This window comes from Eutrema salsugineum, unplaced genomic scaffold (genome assembly GCF_000478725.1).
Source record: "Eutrema salsugineum unplaced genomic scaffold, Eutsalg1_0 scaffold_8, whole genome shotgun sequence".
Classification (NCBI taxonomy): domain Eukaryota; kingdom Viridiplantae; phylum Streptophyta; class Magnoliopsida; order Brassicales; family Brassicaceae; genus Eutrema; species Eutrema salsugineum.
Genome location: NW_006256414.1, coordinates 9697886 through 9703959, shown reverse-complemented (window position 1 = coordinate 9703959; position 6074 = coordinate 9697886). Strand labels below are relative to the sequence as shown.

The following is a 6074-nucleotide window of genomic DNA, read 5'->3' as shown; positions in this document are numbered from 1 at the left end:
TCTTGAACAACTGATCCACAAAATTCAGCTAAAGGTGGTTGAACAGGGTAAAAAGGCATCCTTATCCACCTTTGTAAGCACCACTCTTTGAGTATCAAAGTCAATCATTGCACCAGTGGTGTTGAGAAATGCAGTTCCAAGCAATAGGGGTAGCTCTTTGGTCTTCTTCATCTTCATGATGACAAAATCAGTGGGGATCACACATTCACCAACTTGAAGTGGATAGTCTTCTAAAAATCCATATGGTTTCTTGGAGTAGGAATCACCAAAGGTGATGGAAGAGGGGTAGGACGTTATAGACTTGACCTTTAGCTTCTCCATCATATCTTTAGACATTATACTCACACTTGAGCCTGAATCACACAAAGCATTCTCAACTCTAAAGTTTCCAAGAGTGCAAGAGATGGTGAACTTCCCTGGGTTGCCTAGCTTTGGGAGGGAGGTGGGCTTCATCTGAGTTGATTCAGAGGTGGAGGCACAATCTGTTAGCTTTGCTTGACCAGTTGGCAGCTCCTTTGTTTCAATAGACACTGAGTCATTCCCTTGCTGAACAGAAAGAACTGAACCGGCTGCCCCCACACTTTTGCTTTCAATGTCCTCATTGAATTCATGTAAGAAGCCCATGAAATCATCTATAATGGTGTCCTCATCCACTTGAGTGTGTGCATTCTCAGTACAAACTTGACCATAAAGGAGGTCTTCAATCTCTTGCACAGCAGCTGAATGGTCATCATTGGAGTAGATGGCATTGCAATAATCTTTTGAGTTTTGAAGAGCTTTACCAGGAAGAGAGACTTGTGGTTCAGAAGTGCAGATGCCCTTGTTCTTTTTAATAGACTTTAGTTCAGCGCCCAGTGTCTCCAGGTCAGATACCATCTTTTGTTGTCCTAGTAAGAGCTGTTGGAGAACAACATTGAAATCAGGACTTTGTTGAACAGTTGGTAGGCCAAAACCAGGAGGTGTAGCCTTTGGCTGTAGGCTGACTTGATTTGTGAAGCTATTCCCTTGATTCTGAACCGCTGGTTGCTGAAAAACCTGTTGACCTTGGGAGTTATTTTGGTACTGATTCTGTTGAGCAAAGCTTTGAGGAGGGTATATTTGGTCTTGGGGGTTGGCCACATTGTTGCTCCTATAGGACAAGTTCTGGTGGTTGTTGAAGTTGTTGTAACCATTGAACTTGTTTTGATTCCCAATGAAGTGCAACTCCTCTTGAGTGAGACCCTCTTCATTGATATTTGTGAAGCATCTCTTCTCCTCACTCACATAGTGTATAGGCTTTTGAGTGGCAGCTAGGGCTTTGTCAAGCTTTATATTCAACTCTTTAAACTTCTCTTCCAACCCTTGGTGTCTACCAGAATCTTCTCCTCTATAGCTTCTATCATAATCTTCCCCATAAGTGTCTTGGCTCATGGCTAAGTTCTCAACAAGTTCCATAGCTGCATTGATTTCTTTTGCCAAGAAATTTCCATTTGATGCTGTGTCCAACTGAATCCTGATCTTAGGAACAGCTCCTCTATACAAAGTGCTAAGGAGGGAGGCTTCTGAAAAGCCATGATGTGGACACTTACTTGTGTAGCTTCTAAACCTGTCCAAAGCTTCTCCAAAGGTCTCATTAGAATGTTGAGTGAAGCTGGAAATCTGGTTCCTTAGCTTTGCAGTCCTTGAGCTTGAGAAGAACTTGGATAGAAAGGCAATCTTGCATTGCTCCCATGTGTGGATGGATCCTCTTGGGAGATTCTTTTCCCACTGATGTGCCTTATCTCCAAGGCTGAATGGGAACAATCTCAGTTTGAAGCTGTCTTCAGATACCCCATTGATCTTAGTGAGATCACAAACTCTGTGAAACTGATCCAGATGCTCCAAGGGATCCTCCATAGGTAAGCCATGGAACTTCTGATTCTGAACCATATTGATTAAAGAGGCCTTCACCTCAAAGTTGTTGTTTTGGACAGGAGGTGGCCTGATTCCTGCTCCATACTGGTGTGCATAAGCTCAGTCATTCTCACCTACAAAGACTGGTTGGGGCTGATGACGTATGGGTGGGTTTGGGTGGGGCTGTGGTGGATTAACCTGAGGTCGGTCTTGGTTCTGGTTACCCTGAGCGTGTCCCTGATGGACCTGAGCCTGTTGAGCCTGAATTCCAATCCCATTACCAGCTCTTTGACCTTGATCAGCTTCTTGAGCCTGATGCTCATTCCCAACTTGCTGATTCATTCCTAACCTCTCCAAGTGTACAGCTCTTTCTCTTTGTCTTCTGGCTTGGCTTCTTGTGATCATAAACCTGAGAACAAAGACAGAACTTGAAAGGTGATCAGTAAAACAAAAGAAACTTGATCTCAAAAACTATATCAGAAACTAATTCTAACAATCCCCACACAATATGGCAACGGCGCCAATTGATAACTAAGGTTTTCAAGTCTTAGATGGGTTATCAATCCCTTATGTCACTTGTAGTACAAAGGGTATCAATCCAAATGTGTGTTTGCTAGACACTAGTTTATGTGACGAGTTCTTAAGTCAAGCTGAATAAAAGATGAGTTTGGTGAAACCAGCAACAAGAAAACATAAACAAGAAACAAACAAGAAATGATTAATGAACTACTAAAAAAGCAAGCAAACAAAATGATGATAAAGGAAATGATGAAAGATAAACCTCTAGATGTGATCATTGATTAGGGTGCTTTAGATATTGATTCATGATGCTAAGAACATAATGCAACACTTGCTACTCTTTAGTCTAGGCTTCTTAATCAGATTAATTCATTCCCATGACAATAATCCCTTTGCTAATCACCTAATCAAGTCTAACAACCATTAGATATAATCAAGCAATCAACAAGCATAATGCATCAAGCCTAATAAGTGACCAAACAATCTCTCAACCAAGAAGACTGAATCTTATACAGAAAGGCATAACAAGCAATCACATGATCTCAAACATTTTAACTTAGAACTCTAATCTAGACTAATCCTCTCATGAAGGCATTAATCTCTACACTAATCCACTTTCAAACCAAATTCCCATTTGTGAAATATGAACTAATGAGCATTAAGAGACAGTTCTAATATGTCATTTATGCTTCAAACAAACATTCCCATGGCATTTAAAACATAAACCCTTAAGTTAGCTCTTTCAGGCATTTCATCAAACACTTTTGGTGCATGAAATGCCTATGAACCCAGATTTCACTTTCCCAAGGAAATCTGGCATTAGGAGCAGCTAACTAAGGAAATGGAATGAGAATCTAAACCCTAAACATCACAAATCAAACATCTAAGCACCCTAATCTACACACCTAGAAGTTTAAAAAAAGACTACTCACTAATCATGATGAACACACCATTTTCTTTGCAAGAGGTGATGTAAATCATGATTAGAAGCAAAGATAAGAAGATGACATGATAAGAAACAGACTTAGATTCCTTCAGATATCTCTTAACAAACTCGTTTTTTAACAAAAGGGGAAAGAGAAACAAGAGAAAACAAAGCTTAGTCCTTGGAAAAAAACCCTAAAAAGTATTTATACCTCTCTAAAAACGAACCGGGTCAGCCCGGAACAAACCGGGTCCTGACCCGGCTTTAGTGGGTAAAGTGGAATCCTGCGGGTTGGTCCAGTGTCTCCCAGGTAGCATGCCCAAGTTGCAGTAGATGAAGAACTTGTCTTGTGAGACTTAAATCGCTTTGTCTTAGTCGCACGCCCAAGTAGGAGTGTTTTGCGAGTCTTGCTGCGGCTTAATCTTCTTCTTCTTCAACTCGCAGGACCAAGGCGGTTTCTGGGGAATGTACAAACCGTGCGGGTTGGTCTCCATTACACTCAGGTCGCAGGCTCAAGTCAGAGTAGATTGCAAGTGATCGTGCGGCTTGGTTCCAGGCGCGACCAACTCGCATGCCTAAGTTGCACGATTGTGGGCTTAGCAATTTTCTTGCTCGGGAGCCTCAGACCTCATCCATTGATAGCTTACCCGCACTTCTCAACTTGCAGCATCAATTTCCAGGCATTCGTCTTCAGGCCTGCGAGTTAACCAAGTCGCAAGGCTTTCTCGCAGCATTCAGAGCAGCTTGGACCACTTCGTATTCCGGAGAGTGTAACTTCTGATATAATTGTCTGAATTGAGTAAATCCGGTTGCAGAGGACATAGGACTCATATATCTCCAACTTTGGTGAGGAAGCTTCGGTGCTTGGGAAGTGGAAAGCTTCCTGGAGGGCTCATCTTTTCAGTGCATTTACACGATCAGAGAGAGGCGTCTAGACATGTGTCCATTCCGGAGACCGTATCGTCCTACTCATAGCTCCGAATTGAATGATCTCGGAAGCTCTGGAAAGAGACTCAAATGTCTCGGATTCTCATGCAGGCCCCGGAAACTGAATCGGCCTGTAAGTGCACCGTCCTTTGCATTCTTCAGAGCTCATCGGCTTGGTCCAAAACAGCAGCGAGACAGGGGTTCCTTCCGACGAGCTTAACTTTCTGCTCACGCGTCTGAATTCCATGATTCCACTTGCTATGGAACCGTGATCCAATCCTCTCCAACTTCGATGAATCACCCGACAGCTGAATCGGATCGGAAGGTTCCCCGGACAGGCGATTTCAGAGACGTGTTTGCACCCGGAGATTTTGGCCGAGAAATCTTTTAGCCGGTCCGCGTTTTGGCCGATAAAAATCCACCCGCGGTACGCGTTTTGGCCGAGAAAAACCTTCCTGGTGCGCGAAAATGGCCGATAACCTCCAAAGACCCAATTTCACCATTTTTCAAGCTTTGATCACCGTTCCACTTCCTGGATCCATCTTTTCAGCTCCAAATAGCTCCAAATACACCTGATAAACACTCAAAACATGCAAAGACTCATTGGGACCTAATGCATCTCCTAAGTCCTAAAACAATGCTTAAAGACCTAAAATGCATGAAAATGAGACATGATTTGGACTAGAATGTGGACATTAAATGATGCAATTTATGAATATATCAAATACAAAGAGAATGAGCAGTTCACTTGGAGAGGTTAGGAATGAATCACCAAGTTGGGAATGAGCATCAGGCTCAAGAAGCTGATAACGGTCAAAGAGCTGGTAATGGGATTGGAATTCAAGTTCAACAGGATCAGGTCCATCAGGGACAAGCTCAGGATAACCAGAACCAACACTGACCTCAAGTTAGCCAGCCACAACCCTTCCCCAACCCACCTATATGTCATTAGCCTCCACCAGTCTTTGTTGGTGAGAATGACCGAGCTTATGCACACCAGTATGGAGCAGGAATCAGGCCACCTCCTGTCCAAAACAACAACTTTGAGGTGAAGGCCTCTTTGATCAATATGGTTCAGAATCAGAAGTTCCATGGCTTACCAATGGAGGATACCTTGGAGCAACTAGATCAGTTTGACAGAGTTTGTGATCTCACTAAGATCAATGGGGTATCTGAAGACAGCTTCAAACTGAGATTGTTCTCATTCAGCCTTGGAGATAAGGCACATCAGTGGGAAAAGAACCTCCCAAGAGGATCCATCCACACATGGGAGCAGTGCAAGCTTGCCTTTCTATCCAAGTTCTTCTCAAGCTCAAGGACTGCAAAGCTAAGGAACCAGATTTCCAGCTTCACTCAACATTCTAATGAGACCTTTGGAGAAGCTTTGCACAGGTTTAGAAGCTACACAAATCAGTGTCCACATCATGGCTTCTCAGAAGCCTCTCTCCTTAGCACTTTATATAGAGGAGCTGTCCCCAAGATCAGGAATCAGTTGGACACAGCATCAAATGGGAATTTCTTGGCAAAAGAAATCAATGCAGCTATGGAACTTATTGAGAACTTAGCCATGAGCCAATACACCTATGGGGAAGATTATGATAGAAGCTATAGAGGAGAAGATTCTGGTAGACACCAAGGGCTTGAAGAGAAGATCAAAGTGCTGAACATCAAGCTTGACAAAGCCCTAGCTGCCACTCAAAAAGCCTATAAAATATGTGAGTGAGGAGAAGAAATGCTTCACATATATCAATGAAGAGGGTCTCAATCAAGAGGAGTTACACTTCATTGGAAATCAAAACAAGTTCAATGGTTACAACAACTTCAACAAACA

At 42.9% G+C, this 6074-nt stretch overlaps 2 non-coding genes across 2 annotated transcripts; one reads left to right on the top strand and one right to left on the bottom strand.

The window, feature by feature from the left end:
* Window positions 1-1546: 1546 nt before the first annotated feature.
* LOC112082337 lies at window positions 1547-1653 on the top strand. Its single transcript, XR_002896999.1, has one exon. It is a non-coding gene; the product is annotated as a small nucleolar RNA R71 (small nucleolar RNA).
* A 3914-nt stretch (window positions 1654-5567) lies between these two features.
* Window positions 5568-5674, bottom strand: LOC112082340. The gene has a single exon (XR_002897002.1). It is a non-coding gene; the product is annotated as a small nucleolar RNA R71 (small nucleolar RNA).
* Window positions 5675-6074: the final 400 nt, after the last annotated feature.